Below are 27,877 nucleotides of genomic sequence, written 5' to 3'. Positions count from 1 at the left end.
AAGTCTCAGGTCTTAATAAGGATCTTGGATTTACAGAATATCACTTAATGCTCTACATGCCAGGAAATTAAACATGCAATATACTTTTAAAAGCCTTAATGAGAAATTTCCCACCAATATGAGATACATGATGGCCTCTGTGCAAAAAGAAAACCCAAATGACCCTGATACCAGAACATGTTCCACTCTTTCTGAAATGACTTCAAACAAACAAATGAAATGGATAACTTGTATTTTAAAAAAAATTGTTTTATTACTTTATCCAGGTTGATGATTCAAACCTTCTTTACAGATTCTTAAATTTGTAGAGAAAAGTAGACCAATCTGAGTATATGAAAATATCCATATTTATAGCACCACATTACTTTCTCACACAGGAGAATGATACGTAAATATTTTTTATTCACTTGTACTTAGTGAAAACAGAAAGGGAAAGTGAAGGGAAAGTGTTAATTTTTTATTCTAGAAGGAAGTTTAAGCAACCTTCAGGAGATAGATAGATTGCTTTGAAAGACTGTGTAGTATTTTTGCTTAATTGATTAATGACTTTTAGAATTTTAGCTTCAGGGACTTTTGAAGATTAATTTAAAATATAATACTGCTATTGATTAAAATAATAATTGCCCTGTTATTTAAGGGTTGTCTTTCTCCTTGAAATGAACTTGTGCTATTTCTGAAAAAAAAAAAAAAAAGCCAGATCATCAACATGTAAGATAGTTCGGAAGAAATGGAACTTGATTGCATTAAAATGTACCATTTTAGCATCATTAATCTTTACATTGCAAAGTCTATAGCTATTGGGCAAAATTGTTATAGACATGCTAAATAATACTCAGGATTCAGGTGTAGTAGTGTATTCTTTCCTACTACACTTCCATGCAAACATTAATAATTTTTTGGATAAATGCAATGTCAGCTCTATGAACTTTGAATAAGAGCAGTTTCTTTTGCTTAATGAGGTGATGTAACCTGTTAATATTACAGGTCACTACCTTGAGAGCTTTTAGTAGTTAAGCAATTTAGAGTCACAGAAAGTGAGCAAAGGGAGAACAAATACATCAATACATTGTTGAAACAATGACAAATTGGTAGAGTTTCACTCAAACATATAAGGGACCTTAAAAAATACAAAATGTTCATGAAGTGGGGGCACTATTGGCTAGGTAACCAAAGTCTTGTGAGCAAAATACCATGAACTATGAAGTATATTTTGATTGAAATAAAACACCACTGAACTTAAATTTATATGAACTTAAATTTATATAAGTTTATCATGTTTTACAAAAGTTTTCCTTATGTTGGATTTTAGGGAATGTTGAATATATCTTTTTAATTTTTTATTATTTTTTTCTTATTTTACATATTGATCCCAGTTCCCTCTACCTCTCTTCTTTCCTCTCTCCCATGCCTCCCGACCCCCTCCCTTAACTACACCCTCACCCACTTCACTGGGAGGGTGATGCCTTCCAGGAGTCTTCATCAAAATCTGTCAAGTTGTTTGGAGTAGGGACTATCTTGAACAGTGAGGTATTGCTGTGAAACCTCATCCTTAGGTGACTTCATCAATATGGATTGACCTAGCGAGAACATCAGAACATCTCAGCTAAAAACAATGTGATGCATCTGTAACTTTCAAAATCCATTAGCTGAGGACAAAAATAACATAATGAAAATTCTTTAGGAAAATCATAATTATGAAATAAACTTACTTTATGATGTCCCAGCTTTGGAAGTGATGACTTCACACAAGCTTTCATCATCAGAGTAGGAGGGAGCATATCATCTCATCTGGGCAATCAAAATGATAATGGCAATAAATAACTTTTTAAATTAAAAATAATTCTTATACAAAGATAAGGCAATTACCATTTAGTTAGAGAAAATTTTACACTACAGATTGCAAATGAAGTGTTCAGAAAACTTTAGTTTAAAGTGAGGTGCCAATGGTGTCAACCAAAACCTCAGGAAAACCACTTGCCCACAGGAAGCAAGTACCTAAACCTGGCCCAACATGGCATGTGATTCCTGGTTTAATTTTGCCTAATTCTAGAAATAACAATGTGTCTCAAATGTTGTTCCAAACAGGGAGAGCTAACAGGTTCTTCAAATTATACTTGTTCTTGTATAGTGAAAACTAAATTTGAAGACATAATCATCTAAAACCTCATAGACTGAGGAAATTCACTTAAGTGATAAGTGTCTGTGTATTGAAAGGATTATGGAAGCTTCTGAGAATATAAACATATCAATTTCCCTTGGCATTTTTACTATTTTGAGCTTGCAGAGGAATTTACCTGCAGATGAAATCTACTATCCCCAGAATTCCACTTTCCAACCTACAAAACTTTCAATCCTCCCTACTCATATTTCCATAGTCTTGACTGCCTTGGAGAGAGAATGAATCATTCAATTGCTTATATTAAAAGGTCATTTCAGCTTCTCAAGATGTGGTCTATTTCTTTTATATTTATATTCCTTCAATTAATCACCATCAATTAAAATTTAATAACCTCATATGCTAATGATATTGTATAATGTGAATTTTTTTTCTTTTATACACTGAATCTTCGTTCTGTTCCACTCTCTCTAACACAGTATGGGAAAACCAATTTGGGGGCATTAATTTACAGGAGTATTGCTAAACTGCTGATGCCAAACATTTATGATGGTACTTCTATCACCACTTCTTGGCTAGCTTTTATTATCCCTATCATGAAAAGAAAGCCTCTGATCAATTTCTACCACATTTTCTAGTTAACATAGAATTGCATAACCATTCTACAGTTTGCCTGGCTGTATTCTAGCATTTTAAGTGTTAAAATGCATCATGTAGATCAGGCAGTAGTCTGGGGAATCAATGAGTTCTGAACAAAACACAATAAATTTTTATTTTATTCTTTTTTTTTTGTAATAAAAAGTGCAGACAAATTCTTATATATTTATTTATTTTTGTTTTTTTTAATTTAATTTAATTTTTTATTTTACATATTGATCCCAATTCCATCTCCCTTCCTTCCTCCCTCTTTCTCTCTCTCCCCAACTCACATGCACTCCGACCACCCTCCACTAAGATCCCCCCCCCCACTCCACATGTAGGGTGACACCAACCAGGAGGAGTCATGTAAATCTGTCAAGTCGTTTGAAGTGGGGACTAGGACTACTCTCCTGTGTCTAGGTTAAGGCAGTATCCTTCCATGGGGATTGTGTCTACAAAGTCCTTTTGTGCACCAGAAATACATCCTGGTTTCATGGTCTGAGGTCCCTTAGACTGCTCAGGCCTTCTAGCTGACTTCCACACTGGATTCCCAGCTATCAGTCTGGGGGCCCCTAAGCATTTCCTTGTTCAGGTCAGCTGTCTCTATGTGTTTCTTGTCCTCCCTCTCTGCATCTGAATTCCAATTCGGCTCAGTGTTTACTTGTGGGTGTTTGCTTCTGTTTCCAACATGTACTAGATGAGTGCTCCATGACTGTGGATAAGTTAGTCGTTGATATCATTATCAGGGAAGGGCATTTATGGTAGCCTTTCCATATTGCTCAAATTGTTAGGTAGAATCAGTCTTGTAGGACTCTAGACATTTCTTTAGCTTCAGTTTACTTTTCAAACCAATAATGGCACCCTCTTTTATGTTCTCGCTTTCTCTCTCTCTCTCTCCCTCTCTCCCTTTCTCTTTTCTGTCTTCAATTCCTCCCCTGACTCAATCTTCCTATCACATGTGCTTTCCTCTCCTCCCTTGCTCTTTCTCCTAGTTCCCTCTCCTTTCACTACCCCCACCACACTCCCCATGTGCTCTGGAAAACTAGTCCCTTCCCCCTTCAGTGAGGAAATTTATATGAATCTCTTAGAATATACCTTGTATCCTAGTTCCTCTGGTGGTGCAAATTGTAGGCTGGTGATCCTTTGCTCTAGGTCTAAAATCCTTAAATGAGTGAGTACATACCATGTTCCTCTTTTTGTGACAGGGTTACCTCATTCAGGATGGTTTCTTCAAGTGCCATCCAATTGCCTGCGAATTTCAAGATTCAATTATTTTTTTTTTCAGAGTAGTATTCCATTCGTTATCCATTCTTCAGTTGAGGGGAATCTAGGTTGGTTCCAGGTTCTTGTTATTACAAGTAATGCTGCTATGAACACATGTCTTTGTTGCATGGATGTGGATCACTTGGGTATATGCCTAAGAGGGGGATTGCTAGGTTCTGTGATAGACTGATTCGAATTTTCCTGAAGAACTGCCATACTGATCTCCAAAATGGCTGTACAAGTTTTCAGTCCCACCAGCAGTAGAGGAGTGTTCCCCTTTCTCCACATCCTCTCCAGCATAAGTTGTCATTGGTGTTTCTAATTTTAGCCATTCTGGCAGAAGTAAGATGGTATCTCAAAGTTGTTTTGATTTGCATTTCCCTGATGGCTAAAGATGTTGAGCACTTTCTTAAGTGTCCTCTTTCAGCCTTTCTGATTTTCTCTATTGAGGATTCTCTCTTCAGTTCTGTACCCCATTTTTAATAGGGTTATTTGGTGTTTTGTTGACTAATTTCTCGAGTTCTTTGTATATTTTGGAGATCAATCCTTTGTCAGATGTAGGATTGGTGAAAATCTTATCCCAGTCTGTGGGCTGCAATTATGTCCTTTGCCTTACAGAAACTTCTAAGTTTGAGGAGGTACCATTTATTGATTGTCGACCTCAGTGTCTGTGCTACTGGAGTTTTGTTCAGGAAGCAATTTCCTATACCAATTTGTTCAAGGATACCTCCTACTTTCTCTTCTGAGAGGTTCATCTTGGCTGGATTTATGTTCAGGTCTTTGATCCATTTGGACTTGAGTTTTGTACATGGTGATAGACATGGGTCTATCTGAAGTCTTCTACACACCATCATCCAGTTGTGCCAGCACCATTTGTTGCAGATGCTTTCCTTCCCCCATTGTATACTTTTAGCTGTTTTGTCAAAAATCAGGTGTTCGTAGGTGTGTGGGTTAATATCAGGATTTTTGATTCTATTCCATTGGTCTACTTGTCTACCAGGATGTTTTCAGGACTATATCTCTTTAGTAGAGCTTAAAGTCAGGGATGGTGATGCCTCCTGAAGTTCTTTTATTGTACAGGGTTGTTTTGGCTATCCTGCATCTTTTGTATGTCCATATAAAGTTGATTATAATCCTATCAAGGTCAGTGAAGAATTGCGCTGAGATTTTAATGAGAATTGCATTGAATCTGTAGATTGCTTTTGGCAAGATTGCCATTTTTACTATGTTTATCCTACCTACCCAAGAGCATGAGAGATCTTTCCAATTTCTGGTATCTTCTTTAATTTCTTTCTTTAGAGCCACAATGTTCTTATTATATAGGTCTTTCACCTGTTCGGTAAGTGCTACCACAAGATACTTTATGTTGTTATGAAGCAACTAGTACATGTATGCTTGGCATTTAATATTTAAGGATTTGAAGCAGGTGAGGATGAGCTGACTTTCAGGTCTAGTTCTAGATTCAATTGCCATGATTCATGTTTGCCTGAACTAGTCACAGTTTGACCATCACTGCTCAACAGTTTGGTCTCGTCTGATACTGGAAGTATGCCTCCACAGCTGATATGTAATGTTGAATATTTAGTATGCATGCTCTTCTCCTGACAGAAAGGAGTTTCCAAATCTCTTCATCTTAATGACAAAATTCTGACCCAACCTAGAAATTTGGATGGAATTATGAGGACATTCTTCTGAGGACTAGATACAATGAATCCTCTACTTCTCATGTTAGGATCTTGTACTTCAAGATCAAAGATAGTTCAGAACCTTGTTTAATATACTCCAAACTATTGGATTGTTCAGAAATAATTTCGAATAAGACATAGGCAATATTTGAATTGGAAACACTGTGAATTAAGGTTTCATCACACAAAATTGATTCTAGATGCAGAAAGAATTAACATCTTATTTCCCATTATCATACAAAATGAGAATGATGACTCTCCCATTTTCAAAATGCTGCCCTACAGATAATGACAGTTCTGAGACACTATTCCTAGAGTTGCCTCTGTTAATAGTTCAGACTCCCCTTACTTCTTATGCCAATTACAAGTCCAGACCAATATACTTTTGTTAATTTTATATTTAATTTTGAGATTATAACGTAATTATGTCTTTCCCTTTCTTTTCTTGCATTAAACTCCCCTACATACTCTCTTTGTCTTTTGACTACTTATTTTGAGATTACAATGTAATTTTAATTTTAACCCCTTCCCTGCCTCACTCAAAAAGCTGTCTGCATTCTTTCTCAAATTCATGAGCTCTACTAGCAAATTAGAGAAATGATCCCTGAAAATATAGCTCTTTCCTTTTCTGAAAGAAAAGGAGAAGAACTGGGGGGAAAGAGGTGATTGGGGTGGTGAGGGAAAGAAGCAGGGAAGGGATGGGAATAAATAAAAAAAATTCCATTGAATAATTTGCATGGAAAGAAGTATAAGTACATGCATTTTAATGGCTAAATATAACCACATGTTTAGTCTATATAAGATTACCATTTGGCAGAGAGCCAATTGGTGCACTTCTACATGGGAAATATCACCTTCCCTGCTCTCAGCTTTCCTCAGTTGCCTAGAGCTCTTCGTGTAGGGCTGTGGGCTCTTGGGGTTATGTTTTTTTTTTTTTTTTTTTTTTTTTGTGTGTACTACTTGTCAACCAGTTACATATATCAGAGCTTCTTTATAATTCTTTTTCAACCATGGTAACTGTCTAGAAAACACTTTATTTACATTTTCAGATTTCTTATAAGGAATAGACTTAGGATTAGCCACATAGAGAATGTTCATGGTATGAGGCTTTCATGGACATTGTAAGTGGTAGGATATTCTATTACTTTACAGTTGTCCCATCATTTTTGCATCTCAGTTTTAAATAATCCATAAACTCTACAAATATCATCCCTACATGTTTTCATAGGGTTTACTTGCATAGGCATAGTTATTATCCATATTCTCTGTACTGTCTTTCTTCCATGGAGATTTAAGGTGAGACTGAAAGATCAAACTCACCAACTATATGGTTAACAACAAAATAACCCATCTTTCAAGACTTTCCCTAGCAGTATAAGCTAAGCAATGGCCACAACTATGAAATGTTTCCCTTAATGTTTTTTTTTTGGGGTGGGGAATCTAAAAGGTCCTAAGAACTATTCAGGAGAAACTGAAGAAAAGATAAAACACACATTTCTTACTATATCACAATACCAGCAATGCTCTTTTAAGGAAGAATGGAAAGCAAGAGCTTACTCTGAACATTTTTATCCTTGGGAAAATAATGTAGATTTCTCCATATTTTGGTTACGTACTCAGCTTGCAAAATAGGAAAGTGGCCTAGAAGTATTTACTCAGATATGAAATTTGTTTATTCCCAATCCATATAGTACTTCACTAAATATTTATTAAAATTGTGTTTTTCTTGATGTGTCAAATACTACATATGATTGCCATGATAAGGACTAAAGAATGCATCACTACAGCTAAACCACAATCATATGTAGTAATATATATATATATATGTATATATACATATATATGTGTGTGTGTGTGTGTGTGTGTGTTTATGTGTGTATGTGAAAGGATAAACTATTTGATTTTGTTGTTCTTTTGTTTCAACTATTTGTCTTGAGGTTGGCTCTTAGCTGTTACAATTTTTTTAAGGTAAATATATCTGAGATAGCTCTAGACATTTCCTAATCTGCTTTCTGGTCTTAGATGGAATATGTTAGGATTCAAATTATTTTCCCTATTTCTTTTACCTTCCACTCTATTTCCAGTGATGAAACGTTATGTGAATCATAACACATATTCCAACTTGATTTTGCTGTCTGGAAATACAGTTTCATAGATTCTTAAAGGTTGAAAACTATGTTACAAAGAATAAACAACATTTAGGAAAAACTAAATGTCATCAGAAATAATGAAAAAATATATATCTTTCTTGTTTCAAATATCCTTTTCTTAAAATTTCTTTAAGAAACAGCTTTAGTTTTATAAGCTATTTTGAAAAAAATAAAGTGTCAGAAAACCCATGCAGTCAAATATACTTTCAACCATCGATTACTACAATGTGCTGTAATAGTGGTCATTTTATTTATGAGAAGAATATTTTTAAAGTGTATTGAGTCAATTCTGAGAATTGCTGCACCTTTTCAGGAGCTTTGCATTTTCAAGAGCAATGTAAATTGGAAGCAATGCTGGCTCTTAGGTACAGTGTTGATAGTAGAAAAACTAACAGTTTCCAAATTTTGAACTTCAATATCCACATGATGGAAATAACCCTAAGAACTAGATACCAAATCAGTATGTTTCATGGCTCTTATGTGTGAATATTGAAAATATAAATACGATTTTATCTCTCTTGTTTTCTTCTTACAATGTAATATATCCAAAATGGTATGTGTCAGTTTTAAGTCATGGTTTTTGTGAAGTTGATGTTCATCACCCATACTTTTGCTGGCAAAGCATGACTTAAAGTAAATGTAGCCTTATAACAAACCTTGATATTAGAATTACCAAATGCAGTGGAGTGGCTTTCACATATGCACAATGCTTCGAACTCAGATAGTGACAAAAATATCTTTGTTATTTGAAATTTTGAAGCCCTGTTACATCAGCTAGCTTTACTCGGGATTTTATTCATAATGTAATCATAAATTTGGATACCTTTTTTTTTCTTACTCAAGCAGACTGATTATCAAATCTTGAATCATTTTTCTTGATGAAAGGAAAAATGGGAATAGTTTTATAGAGGCCATTAGGCAAGAGAAGCACAGTCAAGATCAAGAGTTTTGGGAGTTAGATGTTGAAGATTTTAAATAGCTGTTCTTCCAAAACTGTGTTTCATTGTCAAACATAATTGAATAAATACATATTTTAACCAACATCTAGAGTCAGAGTATGCATTGTCACATTAAAGTTTTTGAAGGAGTTGGAAACAAATTTCTGAATAGTTATTAACTCTGTGTTTTACACTTCTAAATAAGGTTTCTTTTTTTGTCTAGAACTACCCATTTACAGAGTTAAAATATTGCCTGATTATCACAATTAAAGTGTTTACAGAAATTAAGGTTTCCATGAGGCCACTATGCATTACTGACAGCACTACTCTCAATATGTGTATATGAAGGGAGAATTAAGGAAGTTCATGAATGCTCAAATAAAGGAATAACAGATATTTATTTGGTGAGTATTCACACAATAGACAATAAAGCTAAATAACCACTGTTGTCTTCTGCCCCTTTAGGCACAGGATCTGTAATGCAGGATGTTCATACCACTACCCAAGTGTAAGCAAGACCAGTCCTCTTCCTTATAAGGTATCATGTTTGCACATCGAAGGCCGTTACTTCAATTCTCTTGGCAGAACATTATGCCACTACAAGTATACGTGTTTGCTTGCATTAGTTTATCTGTAACGCATGTGTGAAGATGCCTTAAATGGTCAAAGAGGATTTTGAATGCCTTGTAACAATAGCTACAGACATTTGTAAGTGTTGAAAATGGAACCTGATTCCTCTACAAGAGCAGAATATACTTTGAACCATTTAGTCATCTCTCCAGTCCTAGTATGCATGCAGTTCTTATGTTTGGATAGAATGAATAGAAAACAGTAAATGCAGATTTTATTTTATTTTTCTTTGAAAATACTCTAAAGTTACACAGTGGAAAATCAAATGAGTTAAAATCAAGCAAGCCAAACCAAAATTGAAACTCAAGAACAGTCATTAATCCAGGGTAAATAATGGACACAGTTGGTAGATGTAATTTCTTTATAAAATGAAAATAAGAAACTTACTGATGGAACAGGGCAAAAATGAAAATAAAAATCAAGGAAACACAACATCTCTTCTAATACAGTTTATATATTGGATATTTTCTCACGAGAAATTGGTAATAAAAATGATCATAAGATTTAATTCAAAATGCAAGGCTTATTTAAGAATGGCATAAAAATAAGGTAGCAAAAACTGAAGGTTGAAAATTATTTCACATTCCTCAGAGTAATAAGACCAGATGGGAAGGGGCTGCCATGGGGAGCCCAGTGCTTAAATAAGTCTCACAAAGAAATTAAGGCAACATCTTAAGTGAAGGAAAGAAAGTAGAATGATTTGATGACAGATTAACAGAGAACTGCCTCCAGTAGTGTTTTACATCCCAACTCTGGTTTTTAGTTGCATATTTATTTATTTTCCAAAAACTTTAAGATGATTAAGAACATGTTTTCAGTATTGCAAACTTCTTTGAAGAGATGGGATCATTTGTTCTGGGAAATTAATGTCTAGGTAAATAACAACAACAACAATGAAGATAAGGAAAGCTAATAACTGAATCAAATTTTCAACCCTTGAACACAGTCATGAATACATGTATGAAATTATAGGTTGATAAATGGAACAATCATTTTCAGATAAGAATTTAAAATAGTACAAAACAAGTGTGTGTGATTTTATACATTATCACATAGTTACTAATGATGAAAAATGTCAAGGAAATTGTTCATGGTCATGACGATGTGCATGTGTATGCTTGTGTATGTGATGGAAATAATGACTGTCACAAGGGCAAGTTTGATAAGAGAAGTGGAACCCTGCTAACTGAAGTCACCAGCAACTTAGCTTCACAAGGGACTCTGCCTTATTTAATTAGTTTACTAATTGTTCAACCATACCATGATAATTTGCCCCCAGTAGTGAATACTGTTTAATTGCTGGGTCTGTGTAATTGTGAAAGTAATTAGAGATTGATTTTATCTTTGCCAGCCACTGACTTTCAGTCTTAGAAAGTGCATAACAATATTTAAAACCAAACATCTCTGTCTGTTGCTCTTTGAATTGCATATATGTAATGGAATATGACTGGCATTTGATTAAGAATCAGCAATCAAATCACATTCCCTACTTAAAACCTTGTTGACATATGATGATAAAGTGCTTCATAGTTGAAATGTATGTAATGCATTCAAAGAATTCCTAAAATTCCCATACACATTGTTCATTGGGATGGATTTATTCATTTTTGTCTTTTTCAACAATATAAGATTAGGTTTTTCATTATAAAATGTATAGTGTTGCTCTATGAACTAATGGCTAGAGTGTTAAATGTTAAAAATGTTCAAATGGATTTTAGATGCTTGAGATATATTGAGTAAAAGATCAGTGGTGAATTTATCAATGAATAATTAAAACTAATTGCTTGGAATTTTGTCTCATTATTGGTATAAGAAATGAAAGAACTTCCTAGCTCACATTTCAGTTTTAATATGAAATAAGAATGATCTGAATAACTTTCTTGTAAGCCAAATACTATATAATAAACAGCCTAAATATGGCTTAGATGCCTATGTAATAAATAATAGAGTTACTTTAAGGAATGAAAGAAAAAATTAAAGAGGGGGCAGGAGAGAGTGCTAAGTTGTTTGAGTTGCATATCACTTTTAAAGAGTACAGAAGCTCAGTTCCCAACATCCACATGATATTTTACAATTATATGGGACTCTGTCTATTGGAATAACAAGTCCTACCAATAATGTTTGTAACTCTTGCAAATGCTAAATCTGATACAGATCAGTGGCAGAATTTAGAGACAAAGGCACCTTTTAATAATCACAAAGAATTAAGAACTTTAAAAATTAACATCCTAAGTGGAGAAATTAAGACTCTTAGAATTAAATTATTTATCTGTCACTTTGATACAGAACTTTATTTTATTAAGGTATTTTATATGTCTTTTATTATTATTATACAGGAAATGATCACTTCATCATGCAAAATATGTTTGCATGTTTGTTTAATATAAACTTCATCCAAGTTTTTAGTAAACTAGGATAGGTAAATATCAGAATTCCCTTTTTATGTGTTATATATTAGAATTACCTAGAAAAATATCTTTCATAAAACCACAAAGTGTCATGGTGTCATTAATATTCACATTGTAATAAAATACCTTCACCTCATTTTTTCATACCATTTCTTTCACATGATTTTACATTGTTGTGTTTCTTTAATGAGACTTCCTATATACATTTTATATTAATATTAAGAAAAAGTATTTCCAGAGTCAGTAGTGAATCATGTCAGTACAACTATAATTAGAATGCCAAGTTCATAAGGAAATATCCTTGTTATTCTCATGACAGATGATTACCATTTATGAGGGCATTTAATCTGGAAGAGATGAAAACAAAAGGTTTTTTTGCATTTCTCCATTAAATAATTAAAACCATATTTTAAAATTTCAACAGACTATTAAAATTTGGTGAAGACTAATGTTTCTATATCTTTTATAAAACTCCACAAACAGGCTTTCATTTGTAATAGATGTAACTGACTCACCTCACCTTTTAATAAGTTAACTCTAATGGCAGGAGACATTTACAGGATGTCGTTTTTTACATTTTTCCCCCAGGACATTGAATTTAATCACTCAAGTGAAGCTCTTTCCATGCTCATTTGAATAAGCTGGGGAACAGTAAGAATTTCTGGAATTTTACAGGATCACAGGAAATAGTATTTCCTAGGACACCAGAAGGAACATGCTGTTAAGTACCTTTTAAGAGTGGTCCTATGCCTGTTAGACCTGTAGAAGATGTATTTCTTTCTTGTCCTTGATTCCAATTTTGGGGCTAATTTTGTAAAAGATCTAGCGTGCTAACAGCAATGCTAAAAGCTGTTATGTACCATATCCTCATACTTATAACAAGTAGGACAGTAAAGAACTATCTCTAAGTTATCTCCAATTTACAAGTGTTATTGCAGCCATCAAAATTCTGAGGTTGCATGGCAAACATCTAACTCAAAACTCAGGTACCTACAGGTAACAGTAAAAAAACTGCTGGAGGCCAGCAAGTTATTACTTGGAAAAAATTACAAGCAGGATTTTGTGAACAGTACACATAGCAGCAAGGAAAATTGAAAACAAAAGTTATATGTTAATTCAGAAACTGATTTATTATGAAAATTAATCTGATAAATTGAGAGATAAGAGATGGCTTCCCTTATGTTGCTCAGGTTTGGGGAGAAAGAAGCAGCAACTATATCTGGAAAGACAAGCTATCCTTTCTGCGTCTTTATCATGTCAAACTGAGAAGAAAATAGTATTCAATCCAGTCAGCATCAGTAGCGTAAACTAGCAATGAAACTTACTTTCAGAGAAAGAAAGGGGGATATACCCCACGAGCATAGATAGTAAACAAACAAGCAAGCAAATAAAACACAATGAAAGAATAACACCTACTTCTGGGCAAATAACTAGGTAAATAGAAAGCTCCATTTCCAACACACAATGTATTCAGTTGAAATTAATTTCAGAATGAAGAGAACAAACAGACATTGACTTTTTGAAGTTTGTGTTCCACCACCACCAATTCAGATCCTCAGGCATCCAGTGAGATACAATACCGTATTGCTTCTTCCAGAGACATAAAAAGAGAGGGGACAGACAAATAGAAAAGTTTCTCTTTGTGTTGCAAGCACAATAGGAAGATGTTCGCTGGATAGAAATGTTATCATGAAAAAGACCTCCCTACCTAAGAACAAGGTGACCCTAGAGGAACAAGAGTGCACAGGAATACTGATTGTAAGTATAAAAGCACCATATCTCAGAGCAAAGCACTAAATGGATTGAGCCACTTATGCTGTAGACCTGCCAGAAAGAGCGATGGCCACAGAGAGAAAAATGACAATTTTGGTGTTCACTGCTCTATAGAATACATTAGTTTACAGTAAGAACAATAGATGACACCAAAATGAATCACACACTCAAGAGACAAAGCACTTGCCATCATTATTCTCAGAAATGACCCAGATACCATGATAGGTAGTCTGCAGGGAGGAAGATTTCAGGTCAGATCCAGCTCAAAGCCCTGTCTTCAGGACATGACATCTTCAGCAAAGGGGGCTTAGATTCCATTTCTATGGGGCAACCAAGCTCAATATCACTAGCTTGTAATATTATTGGAATCTCTTGGACAACCCTGACCAACCACTCAAAATGGATCTTCTCTGACCTGCTATTTCAGGTTTTATTATATGACTTTTGCTTGTTAGAAAGAGACTAGTCAGCCCAGATGTCAAAATTTATTTAAACTATGTATGTTTATTTATAACCAACTTACATATATTATAGGTTATTTTAGGAAGATAGATATTAGTGTGATTCCTTATCATTTTTCACTTATCTTCAGTGTTACTTTATTTTTCTTGCCCTTCCTTCTATACTTATTTCTCTCACTTTTCCCTATGCTCCAAAAGAGGGAAACAAGCAAGAGTCTTACACTGCTATGATGTGTATGAAACACCAAAATATCCAGCATGGCACAATACTCCTAAGCATCCAATAGTGGTATACATATGTCAGGGGTTACCAACTGCTTTCTAGTTATACTTAAGACTCATCCAAAAAGAGAGAATTCATGCCTGATAACTGAAAACTAGCCAACTACTCAGGCCTTCAAAGGCCTGTATCTTGGAGTATAACTCACAACTCCACTTTACTAAACAGTGATATTCATTAACTACATTAAAAATATTTATACTAATACTACAGATAAGTGTGGTCCTACCCCTCATCAAAGAAATAGCTATTTGCAACAGATGAAGACCATTACATAAAACAGTTATAATTCAAAAAGCACAACTGTGTAACTCAGTCCCAATGGTTACATCCACAGTAAAACTTCTACTCCTAAAGCTCAGGAATCCTGACACAAGAGCCAGAGGAACAGTGGGTTTGTTAAGACAGTGTGTAATCTAGGAATGACAGAAAATACACTCATAAAGTTTTACCCAGAGGGTTAGCATGTATGAATTGAACAAGAACAACAAAGGTAGACATGATTAAGTGGAATTGGGGAAAGCACAGGAGAGTTCAATTTAAAAAGAATTACAGGCAATCAAGGAATGCTGAGATCAGGGGAATGGGCTTCTCCAGCAAAGAGCTTTCAAATTGGTTAGCAAATACCAAGTGGTGTGTGTGTGTGTGTGTGTGTGTGTGTGTGTGTGTGTGTGTGTGTGTTTGTGTATGGATAGCACCAGGAGAACATAGCCCTCTAAATCAAATAACCAGGGCTCATATGGGCTCAGAAAGAAAGCCTGAAGTGGCAAATACAGGGCCTTTAGTGGTCTGTAACAGTTGTTTTGCATATATGTTGTGTCCATTAGCTTTTTTTTTTGGATGGGGAGGCACAATACTAACTGCTCTTGGGACTCTTTCCCCCTTATTGCATTTTCTTGCTCAGCCTCAATATAAGGTTTTTTTGCCCTATCTTGTTTTGTCATGCTTGGCTCTTGTCTCTCTGTGACTTCATCTTTTCTGAAGAGAAATGGAGGGAGACCGGATCTGTGGGAGAGGGGAAGTGACAGGAGGACTGACAGGAGTAGAGGAAGGAAAAACTGTAGTTGTGATGTATTGTGTAATAGATAAATCTATTTTCAATTAAAACATTTTTTTAAGGTGACCAATAAATTGGAATTGTCAGGAAGAAATTAGGAAGTTCTAATTTACTGATGAACACTCACAGTCACTTAATCTCATCACTCTGACCAGTCATAAGTCAATTACATTATCCCTATCCATTGCTCTGAGACCCAAGGGGCATCAAAGAGAGGGCAAAACAAATATAGAAAAGGTAGAATAAATAAGGGTTCTATGATGTCCTGTCTACTTTGAGGGTGTGACCACTGGTAAATGGTCCTCAATGGATAACCCACACCTTTAGGCATATGTGCAATTATAATGTTCACAGTATTAAAATTTAAAAAAAAAAAGGAACAGGAGGAGACTGGAAATCAGTTGGTTTGTGTTGAGGAACCAGGGCAGCTAGTTATGTTGAAAAAAGCAAGGATATCTATGATCTTAATAATTGTATTAATCTATGTAGTCTCAAAAAGTAAGTTAAAATTTAAATGAAAAATATTTTATTTTCTGCTTTACTCTAAGGGGCGAACAAAATTCAGAGAGGTAATTTAAGCAGAAAAATGGAAAGCATGTAAAGGGATAAAATAGGAAATATGAAAATGAAAAGCTTGATAAAAATTAAAGAGTGTCTTTAAGAGGCCTATTAATAGATTTAGAAACAAAAGACAATATTTATCTTTTAAGCATATGTTATAAAAGAACTTATAAAATTGACATCTTCCAACATATTGTTGAGAAATTAATAACTCCAATGATATTTAAGACAATCTACAGATAAGGAAAATTGAGCAATGCCTCTTTAGGATGTCCGTATTTTAAAAGTATTAAATAAAGACAAGTATGAAATAGTTGATGCAGTACATTAAAATTTGTTGTTAGTGTGATTCCAACACTAGTCTATCATGCTAAATGAAGAAGGTTTATTCTTATGGAGTGTTAACTTGTAATTTTCTGATCAATATTATTAGAAATTTCAATTATTTTTAAAAGAAGTTTAAAAATCAGGGATCATGTATTGTTCACATATTCTCAACACTTTCAAGGCTTAGACAGTAATGTTTTGAGTTCTATTCTAGTCTAGGCTACCTAGTAAGTCTTAAGTCCACTTGGGCTACAGAATGAGACCTTTTCTTTAAAACAAAATTAGAACAATGTCATTGGCAACAATGAGACAATAACTGCACCAAAAGCCGTTTTAAAAATCACAATGTTCTTAAAATTATCAGGTGGTAACTTAATCCAGTCGGTACCTAAAACAATTATAAACACTATGAAAGCAAAATTAATAATGGCCTAAAGATATAATCACTTCCACGTGATAAAATTGTGCAAAAGGAAATCATTGTAGTTAGTTGACAATCTGCCTATTTCCTTTGAGACTACCTGAATTAAAACACATTTTACTTCATTTGATAATTGCTAATTTTAGTAATTAACAAATGTGACTCTTGGGAATGTACCCTTCTTGCTAACATAGGTCTACTGAGCGAATGAGAAAACAGATTCTGCAAATGATTATAAAGATTTGGCCCCTAGCCCCATCCACGTCCTCTTTGCTCTACTACCATAACTGATTGCTTCATTTTGTAGCTTTACTAATTTTGTAAAACATTTCACTATTAAAAATAGTTCAGTAAATATGAGTAAATATTTAATATCAATTAACTCTACATTGTCATTAGAAACCTGGACTTTTAAATCTTCTGAAGGTCACATTCCCTTTTTTAGATTTAAATTTACAGATGGCACAATTCTCTCTGTATTTTGTAACCTCTCATTTTCCTCTCTTACAATGCTTATGTTCTCATTCTTTCCATGGTATTTCTCTAAACTAGCACCTGGCTCAGTCCTGAATTTATGGAGCATATATCTACATAAAACTACATGTATACTAGGTCCATTTCCCCTTGCTTTCAGCTTTGCAAAAGCCTCAACTAACTAATGTGTCTTTACTCTTCAACTTTTATTCTCTATATGATAGTCCACTCAGCTTTGGTACATTAAATACAAAGTTTAGGGCAAAATGATCCTGTGAGTTCATTATTCATAACCAAGGGGGAGAAAAAAAGAATGTTACTAGGTAATGAAAATGTGTGCCTTTGAAAACCCCTTGTTGAACTGTCAAAATATTTCATGTTTTCCTCTTATTTTAATATATTAAAACATTGGAATTTTTCGCATGAATTTTCTTTTTCTTTTCTTTACTCAGTCAATATTTTGACCTTTTTTACAAATTTACACCCACAATTATTTTCTCTCAAACCCTTCTTACTCCAACTGAATCCCTTTCTTTTTCCCCACACCCTCCAAAAAAATGCTTGTGTGATATGCTATATATTATATTATGAATATACAATTATAATACCTTGACATAAAATTAACTGAAGATTTTCCACAATTTATGCTATCCTACATTATTCAAATGTATAAGTCTGTACTAATCACAGAAACATTGATGTATTATGCTCATCCACTGAAACATTTTAAAGCCCAAGTCTCTCTCTCTCTCTCTCGCTCGCTCGCTCGCTCGCTCTCCCACTCTCTCTCGCTCTCCCACTCTCTCTCTCTCTCTGACAGGTGCAGCGAACCTTATATATGGTACTCAAGAGAGCAGAGCTCCCTAAGCCCCTTAATTCTTGGGGTCTGGGATGGAAACTCTGAGGGAGATTAGTGACAGGGTTTGTTGGACAGGGACTACTCAGCAGCCAGGGCCTCTCTCTTGCTGGTGTCCTTGCTGGGGGTGGATAGTCTAGAGTGGGCTCTTACTCCTTGGAGGCAATGTAGACCATGAGGTACAGGACCCTGTAGCCGAATTCATTGTCATACCAGGAAATGAACTTTACAAAATTGTCGTTGAGAGCGATAACAGCCTCAGCGTCAAAGGTGGAAGAGTAGGAGTCACTGTTCAAGTCGCAGGAGACAACCTGGTCCTCGGCATATCCAAGGATGCCCTTCAGTGGGCCCTCGGATGCCTGCTGTACCACCTTCTTGATGTTATCATACTTGGCAGCTTTCTCCAGGCAACATGTAAGGTCCATGACGGACATACTGGGGGTAGGAACACGGAGGACCTTGACAGTGAGCTTCCGTTTCAGCTCTGGGATGAACTTGCCCACAGCCTTGGCAACACCAGTGGATGCAGGGATGATGTTCTGTGCAGCCCCACGCCAGCATGCCACAGCTTCCCAGGCTTCTGGGTGGCAGTGATGGCATGGACTGTGGTCATGTGTCCTTCCACAATGCCAAAGTTGTCATGGACGACCTTGGCTGGGGGTTGGGGGTGGGGGATGAGCAGTTGGTTGTAGGGGAAGCGGTGCTGACAATCTTGAGTGAATATCATATTTCTCATGTTTCACACCCATCACAAACATGGGGGCATCAGCAGAAGGGGCAGAGATAACGGCCCTCTTGCATCCACTTTCATTGACTTCAACTACATGGTCTATATGTTTCACTATGATTCTACCCACGGCAAGTTCAAGGACACAGTCAAGGCTGAGCATGGGAAACTTGTCATCAACGGGAAGGCTATCACCATCTCCCAGGAGCAAGATCCCACCAACATCAAATTGCTGTCACAGAGTATGTGTGGAGTCTACTGGCGTCTTTACCACTATGGAGAAGGCTGGGGTCCACTTGAAGGGTGGGGCCAAGAGGGTCTTTTCTCTTAAAAAGTGTTAACTACTTATTATTCAGTGATGGCCTTTATCAGTGAAACACAAGTATCTACAGCTCCTTTCGCATGACCTCAAAGATTTTGTTATCAACACTTTAGTGCTTGCTAAATAAAGTGATTTACATAATGTCTGCATTTATTTTCTTTTTTCTCAGGATAAAGCAGTCTGAAAAAAGCACGTTGAGATAATACCTTTATTCTGTCTTACAGTTTAAGGGTTAAATGCTTCATGGAAAGTGAATAGAAGTTTGAAAGGGTTAGTCACATAGAATTACATTCAGGATCAGGGGTCAATGTACACATTCTTTTGCTCAGTTCCTGTTCTCAGCCCAGGATCCCAACAAGGAGCAGAGCCACCAAAATTAAATAGGTCTTCCTAAAAAATTAACTTAATCACAATAATCTTTCAAGGCATGACCAAATGTGTTACTTCTAAGCAATTCTGAAGTTCTATAATGTTCGCAATTAACACTAGCCATCACAATACTGTGGTAAGATATTATTTACGATTTTAACACCAATATCATTCTCTGGGATTTTATTATTTGTGATACTCAATACTCTATAGTTCTTTGTTTATTTTCTTTCAGTTTTTATGATTATTTACCAATGTTATTTGTGTGCTTACAGGTCTTATAGTGTTTGCCCACAGATATTTTTTATGTCTATATCACTGAATATTAGGGTCATGTTTTTCTAATAGTACATAAAAAAAGATATTTTAAGAAACAAAGCAAAGATTATGGTATCCCTCAATGATAACTAGAGGAACTTCTTTTTGCAATAGATAGATAAAAACAGAGAAACTCTCAAATTCTAATACACAGAGAATGAGACTGTGGAATTCTCACCTCCAAAGGAAATGTCTATATCATGCTTTCTCCATTCAAGGCCTAGGAAACATGCTGTAAGAGAGGTTAGGAGATTGTGGAATGGATATGTGAAATAAAACATTATTTGCTGAACGTGACAACGTAGCTGCACAGATGCATACATGAATTTGCAAAAACCACTACTGCATGCAGAAGACCTACCTAAGGTCACATCAATCAAAATCCCACAATGGATTGGAAAGTGGTTCTTGAAGACCCATCCCTGGCTGAGAAACTGTTTATAGCTGATGAATGCTAAACAAAGGATAGTCAGATTCCTCAAAAATGTAAGACTGAAAGGCTATTTATACTAAAATAAAAGGCCATACATTCTTGCACATATATGCAGAACTATGTGGACTTACTTGGTTTTCAAAAGTACATGAAGTTGGAGGGGAATGAATGTTATGGAGCATATAAATGAGACAAAGAAGGGAAGAGAATGGAAAATGGATATTACCCAACTGTATTATATAGATGTATGTATAAAATCCTTAATAAAATAAGAGAATACAAGCATATTAATAGTTAAATGTAATTACATTGTCTACATAATCAATGTTGTTATAATTCTGTTGCTATCTCAATTTTGTTAATGAGCTTCTACATAGATTAAGTGATATTGTCTCCTACTCTTAATAACAAAATGTCTCCTAAATATACTTCTCTTATTTATGTCCATTTTCACTGCATGTTGTCACATTTAAATTACCCAGCTTTGTGGATCCCAGATTGATTGTTATAACTGATCTTCCAGTATCTTCCTTAATACATTACATTTATTGCTTTCCATCATTAAAGATGGTGATCTTATCATTGAATCAAGTGCTAGATAAATAAACAATGTGTAATAAAGTAAACAAGTATGAAATAAAATGTCAACTTTTAGGTAAAACTAGTTTAACAATTCAATATCTTAAAATTATATGTACAGGGATGGAAAGATTCTTGGAATATGAAGATTTAAGTTAAAACAAAAAAAAGCTCACAAAAACAATAAATGTGTATGTGGTGATATTCTTGTAATCCCAGTGTGAATGTATTTCAAGCAGATCCTATTTAGTCCACTGTTTAGCCAGCTTATCCCACAAAGTAAGTGCCAAACTACTGAGCGCTCATGTCTCTAAAACCCATGTGTTTATATGGATATCCAAGGATAAACTTCTTACTTCTGCATGCAGGTACACAATTAACACTCACACACAAGTGAACCTACATACATATATAAGCACACGCACAATATTTTAGACAATCATCTTGGATACGAAATTATGAACTGTTTTTTCTAGTTACATGAGTAATTTCCATGTCATGATGATTGCATTCAAACTTTCATGTCTTGGAATCCCCTCTGCTGACACTCTAACTGATGTTACTACACTAAATTGAAGACTCTCATCAGCTGTCACACTTCAGTGTGCTTTTAACCTGCACCATTCAAGATGACTGAGAAGATATTTCTCAAATGGAATTTCTCCAGAAAACACTTTGTGATTCACCTGTTGTTACATATCTATACTCTTTCCAATTATTCAGTATCTTTTTTATTTGTGGAAATTATATTCATCACTAACTTATATCACCCACATTTCTTATTGTGTACTTCAAGAGACTAAGCTTGAAAAGAGTAAGAATATTGACTTGATTGCCACTGTGTTTTCACAAAATAGAGTAGGGGTTGCCACATAATCAATGCTTTCAATTTTATAAAATGAATAGTAGAATACAGAATAAGCTTTGACTAACTAAATAGTCAATAAGTTCCAAGAATTCACCTGTCATTACCTTTTGATGGATTATAGGAGGACCAAGCTGTATGAACTGTAATTAGTTTCAGTTTTATTTACTACTATGGCTGCTTAATTTGTAAAACAAAATGAGCATTTTGTTCCAGCAAAAATGTTGAAGTTTATATTAATTTGATAGAAATATTTTCATATTTTGTAATAATAAACTACATATTTTCTATTATTTTCTTATATATTTATTTTCATTTAAATAATCTTTTCAACATGTTTTCTAATAAAATGGATATCATGTCACATATATTATTTTGCTAAAGCAGAATGTGAACATTTTTAGCTTTCCTTATTATTTTTTAAAATTTAAATTAAAACAATCTTATTTTGCATAACAATCCCAGTTCCCACCCCTTCTACCCTCCATTTCCCTCATGTTATACATTAATTAATTAATCATATTACTGAGTAGGAAATATCTTAATGGTTATAAGAGCAGAAATGATTGCTATATTAAACTTTCAAAGGAATCATTTATATGTAGCGTATGAGAAAATGTCAGTCACTATTACAACATGTAATGAATGTTTAAGATCTAGGTATAACAAAATTACACATATATTTTCAAATATATTAACATATGTATAAATATATTTGGATAAATGTAATTCATTTGTATTCATCTTAATTATATTAACTCATTTGATTTAATTCATTTGATGTGATTAAATTTTAAGAACATTCATGGAATTATCTGCCAAATATCTGGGCATTCAGGTATAAATATAACATAAGACTTTTGGAGATCTATCCATCTGTCAATTACCTATGCATGTTTCAGACAGGGTATTCCACACCATTCTCACAACAGAAGACCTTGTTATTTACACCTCCAAGAATTTTCATAATATAGACAATGTTAAGAACAGTTTCCTGACAGCCTGGTCCCATTGCCACATTAGCCTCCCCAAAAACACAGAGATAGTGTATTAATTATTAGTCTGTTGGTCAATCACTAGCATTTCTTATTGGATAGCACTGACTTAAATATTAACTATTTTCTAGCAATCTAAGTGTTTCCACGTGGTCTTATTTTACCGGAGAAAGGGTGTGGACCTCTTACTTCTGTCAGGTCCTACATCTTGACTCTCTATTAAATCTCCCAAAATTCTCCTTGTCTCTATCTTACTTTTTTATTTGCCAACAGTGTTTTTTTGTTAACTGATAAGAGAAACAGAATTTAGAGAATGACATCTTCCATCATCTTCTCATTTTTGTTTAAATAAAAAGAAGGGTTTTAATTTTAACATAGTAAAATATATAACAAAACAGATATCAAATAAGAACTATAGTTAACAATATTTAGTCCATTAATATTTAGGAAGAATTAAAGAAAACATTACATCATCTCTCCTATCTTTGTGAGTCTAAAGTCTTATATGTAACTTATCTTTAATTCTAACTAAGGAAAACTATAACCATAACTAAAACCATAGAATGATAATATATAAACTCTAGAAATGACAGAGACATCTTGATCCCTGGTCAGTCACCCGAAGTTCTTCTTTAATGTTCCATCTTCAGCCTGTTGGCCATAGTGTGTCTGTCAGACTCCTCAGCAAAGCAGGAAACTTTAAACTGTCCACCTGTATTGGCAGTTTGTCGGTCATTTTTCTCTGTGTCCTGCAGACTCTTCCATTAAACAGTCACTTTTCTGGGACCCTACATGTCCAGTTTATAGATCATAAAGTCAAACAGTCCAGACAAGAACAGTATCTTGCTAAATGGCTAGTCTTGTCATATTAGAAGTAAACTCCATAACGAGTTTCTTTGATGTCCATCTTCCTTTCTAACACAGGTGGTGTTGCCAGGAGCAGTTACGTCTCACTGTAAAGTAAAACCCTAAAGCATTTAAATGCCATATTTTGTAGGTCTTTGAAAGTTTTGAAGAATGCCTATCTATTTGAAACATGTCTCTATATATCTTGAAGACCTAACCAAGTTAACTATAAGTTTTAACTATTATAAGTAACTATCTATAATTTGTACTTAATTATACATTACATTATTAAATAAGCTGTATAAACACAATACCTATATAAGAGGAGAAATATACATATCACAAAATTGACCTTAAATTAGTATCAATAAATGAAAATTCATTACCAAACAAAGTTGTTTTCTTGTCTTTACATGAAACATAAAACACCCATCTTCAAATAGCCAAAAGACATCGAAAGTGTAGGTACCTACAGAATAGAATATAGCTATCCAGATAGAACCATCTAAAAATGAGGGATCATATGTACAGTACCAATATATAATTCAATATATAATTCTAATATTATGTATATACAAAAATCTATTTCTCTTTACTTCCTAGCCCCAATTCATGTAAACCAATGCTGTCTTGCAAGTTGGAGTTGGCTTTCCTCCTCTAAATTCAAGCATACTGGTAAAATAATATCCAGAGTTTCTGTTTTATATCAAGAAGCCACTTAATATAAAACAGAAGAAAACAAAATCTGGGGAGAGTTGTTTGTCTAAACTCAGTTATCTCTCTGAAATCCTAATTTTCCACATCCTTGTTTTCATGCTTAATGTTGCTTTTCCCAATATGCATACCTATATAAGTTGAAATTTTTATGTTGATATCTATGTTTTAGTTTTCCACAAGGAACAGTAACAATTCCTAACAGCAATCCTTGAACTCTCTGGAAAGAAGATGGGGCAGCACTTCATCCTTTTCACTTGATTCAACCAGATACATTTGAACTACAAACATCACCCTAAAGCATGTTTGCGACTGTAATGCCTATTACAACTCCAGACTATCTAGCTGAAATGGTTCACCTTCTTATTACATTCTGGCCGGAGTTTTAGATAGCACTTCTGTCAAGCATTTCCTGCCAGGCAGAGACTAGCTACAAATGTTACAGTTAGTCCCCTTGAGATATATTGTTGCCTAAATTGTTTTTTCCTACAAGATCCCATGGAGTCATTGTCCTCCAATTTCAACAGGAATTAATCTTAAGATAATGACATCCCATTTCCCTACTGTTAGCATTAAGGAATAATATTCAAGTGCATAATGTTGCTTTTAGTTCCTTAATATTGGGTATGGAAGGTGATGCTCAGATTTGGGTATCTTTTAGATAAATATAGGGTATGGTTTAGTGGGATATAGGTAAAATAACTTTATCTTCTTATAAATTATTTTAGTAAATATAAGATATATACAGCATGCATTGTCATAGATTCTTATATGTTGTAACTTATGTAAAATTGTTTGTATTTCTTTCTTGAATGATTTGTATATTATATTTTATAATATTGTGTAAGATCTTCTTTCTGTTTATGATGTTTTGTGCACAATATCTTTATCATACTTTATGTGTGTATACCTTTACATATATATGTTCAAGAGTGGCTAACCACCAGGTGAGTTTCATACAAGTGTCTGGCCTTGAATATACATTGAGCCATTGTTATTAAAACTCCAAAAACAAGCATGTTTTTTCTCCAGTCTTCCAGCATTAAATTCTGGGGAAAAAATATATGTTTTCCAAACTTTTACACCAAAACATCTTTTAAAGCAAAAACCATTCTCAACATTTTGTTAGCTTGGCTATATATTCACCCAGGAGCATCCTGTCCGTACAAAGGTAGAAGGTGATAAACATAGACAAAAGAAAAATAAAGAGAGAGAGAGGGATACCATAAAAGAGCGAGCCCTAATAGGTTTGAAGAGAAAATTGGCTCTAGAGAAATGTTCAGAGACCTATAAGACTGACCCTCAACTAACATTGGATTAACAGTGGAAAGGCTACCATAAATGCCCTTCCCTGAGAATGAGATTGATACCTAATTTATCCACCATCATAGAGTCCTCATTTAGTCGCTGATGAAAACACAAGCAGACACCCACAGCTAAACACAGACAAACTGGAATCCTGATGCAGAGAGGGAGGACAAGACCAGAAACCCACAGAAATTGCTAACCTGAACAAAGCAGAGCAAATGGGCCCCTAGACTGATTCAGAAGCCAGCATTGGACCGACTCAGACACCTTGGACATGGGTCTCAGATAGAAGGCCTGGGCAGTCTAAGGGACCTCTAACAGTGGAACTAGGATGTATCCCTGGTGCACAAAAGGACTTTGGGAGCACATTCCCCACGGAGGAATACTCCCTTACGTAGAGGCAGGAGGGAGGGCCTAGTCCCTACTCCAAATGACAATACAGATTTTGTTGACCCCTCCTGGAAGGCATCACCCTACCTGTGGAGTGGGGGGGGGGGGGGGTTGGGATGGGAGGGTGGTTGAAGGACATGGGAGGGTGGGAGAGAGGGAAGGAGGGATAGGGAACTGGAATCTATATGTAAAATAAGAAAAATTAAAAAAAGAAAAATAAGTCCAATAAATGAGGAAACCTGTAAAAAAATACATAGGAACACATTCTCAAGAATAATAGTATTTGTCAAATGTAACAAAGCATATTTACAGAAATAGGGATGATTTTCCATAAACTGAATGCATATATTTAGCTTGTATTTTTCCAACTGTTTCATTGTCCTACAAAAGGGTTCTACATGTGTTAACCTCTCTATATTTGGTGAATTTTAATATAGCATTATTGTTTCCATCTTAGTATTTTCCTAAGAATTAGTAGACATAATTAATGCCCCTGTGTTGCTTCCATATATGAGCACATTAACTTTCCTTGCTTCCAATCCTGTATGCAGTGAATCAGAAAAGGTTCCAGGTTCTGAAGTAACAGCTGGAATTTCCAGGTAAGAAACCTTAAAAGCATCAGGCCCCAACGAATTTTAGAGGAAAATATTGGAGAAAAAAAATGGGATTTCTGGGAATGATCACATTTGTCCCATGTAGACTGACAAAGTGAGACTATAAACCACCAAGAGATTCATCAACATTAGGAGAGAGAAGAGAGTGTACAGGCCACTCAGTCTCAGCAGTATTCTGTGCTGTACCAAAGTTCACTGGTTTTTGTCAAGTGAGAGACTATCTCCATGTAGCTTATCTAGTAGAAATCTGTTGAGCAAGCATTCTTATGCTGATGCAAAATTAAGTGTCACATTGCTCCCAACACTAATCTAATTCAAGAAGTTTAAATCACTCATGTGAGAAGCAATGATTTTTAATGAGCCTATTGGTCAACAAACTTTGGAAATTAGTATTTCCTTGTTTAGTTAATGAGAGCCAGGGTTGAAATTGATTTCATGTTTTTGTTTATACATCATTTTCATATACATATTTGCCTCAGTGAGTAAACACAACAAAAAATGTTATGACCATTGAGTGTTATCATTTTTCTTCTTCCTGTCTTGCGTCCTGAAGTAAACCATTTTCTCTTTTAACATGGCACATCTTGTCTCCATGTTCTAAGGTCCAGAGTACATATCATTGTTATTAAAAGTGTTATAATTCATCAAAGTGTGAAAATTATATTGTTTTGGTTCAAAGTGGGCACCTTGTATCAAACATGTTCCCAGTATGTGGTATTTACTATTTTCTTATTTCAGAAAGAAACTTGAGACTGATGTCCTAATTCCTACTCTTTTTACCCTCACATTCAGGTGTACAATGCTCAATCAATTTAAACCCCAGTGAACAGACTAAGAGTGCATAAACTCCTTATGTAAGTTTAATAATCAGTTCTTCACTCATTGATAATTAGTCAAGTATGTGTATAATTTGTGTGTTGTGTGTATGTAAATTTTAAAATTCCTATTATGTCCTAGTCAAAGCTAGTTCTGAAAAGGGGAATGAAACAGAAGTAATTCCCTTCCTAAGTAGCCTACTTTCCGAAGCTTCAACTTCCTTGAAATTATACATTCAACTATAGAACTTTAGTTTTTTCCACCCATCACATTTTGCAGAAATTTACCCCTATTCATTGTCTCTTAATCTATTTTAATGAACATACTATCTATGCAAACTGTTATTTGGTCTTACTTCTTGCAAAGAGTCATTAGTAAAAACTTTTAACTTTTCAATAACATTTCTATTGTTTTTACTGTTTTTGTGCCAGTACAATCCCTTTTACCATAATAAATACTGACATAACTATCTATATCAGGATGCACTTATTTTGGATTGTGATTTTAGCATCCCATACAAAATTCAGAAAAATTACATTTTT

At 34.6% G+C, this 27,877-nt stretch overlaps 1 pseudogene; it reads right to left on the bottom strand.

Annotated features, from left to right (window-relative positions):
* Window positions 1–18,188: 18,188 nt before the first annotated feature.
* Window positions 18,189–18,929, bottom strand: LOC127223235 (glyceraldehyde-3-phosphate dehydrogenase-like; annotated as a pseudogene).
* Window positions 18,930–27,877: the final 8,948 nt, after the last annotated feature.

Source organism: Phodopus roborovskii, unplaced genomic scaffold (assembly GCF_943737965.1).
Source record: "Phodopus roborovskii unplaced genomic scaffold, PHOROB, whole genome shotgun sequence".
NCBI lineage: Eukaryota > Metazoa > Chordata > Mammalia > Rodentia > Cricetidae > Phodopus > Phodopus roborovskii.
Note: the sequence above shows the minus strand (reverse complement) of the source record. Positions and strands in the feature narration are given on the sequence as shown.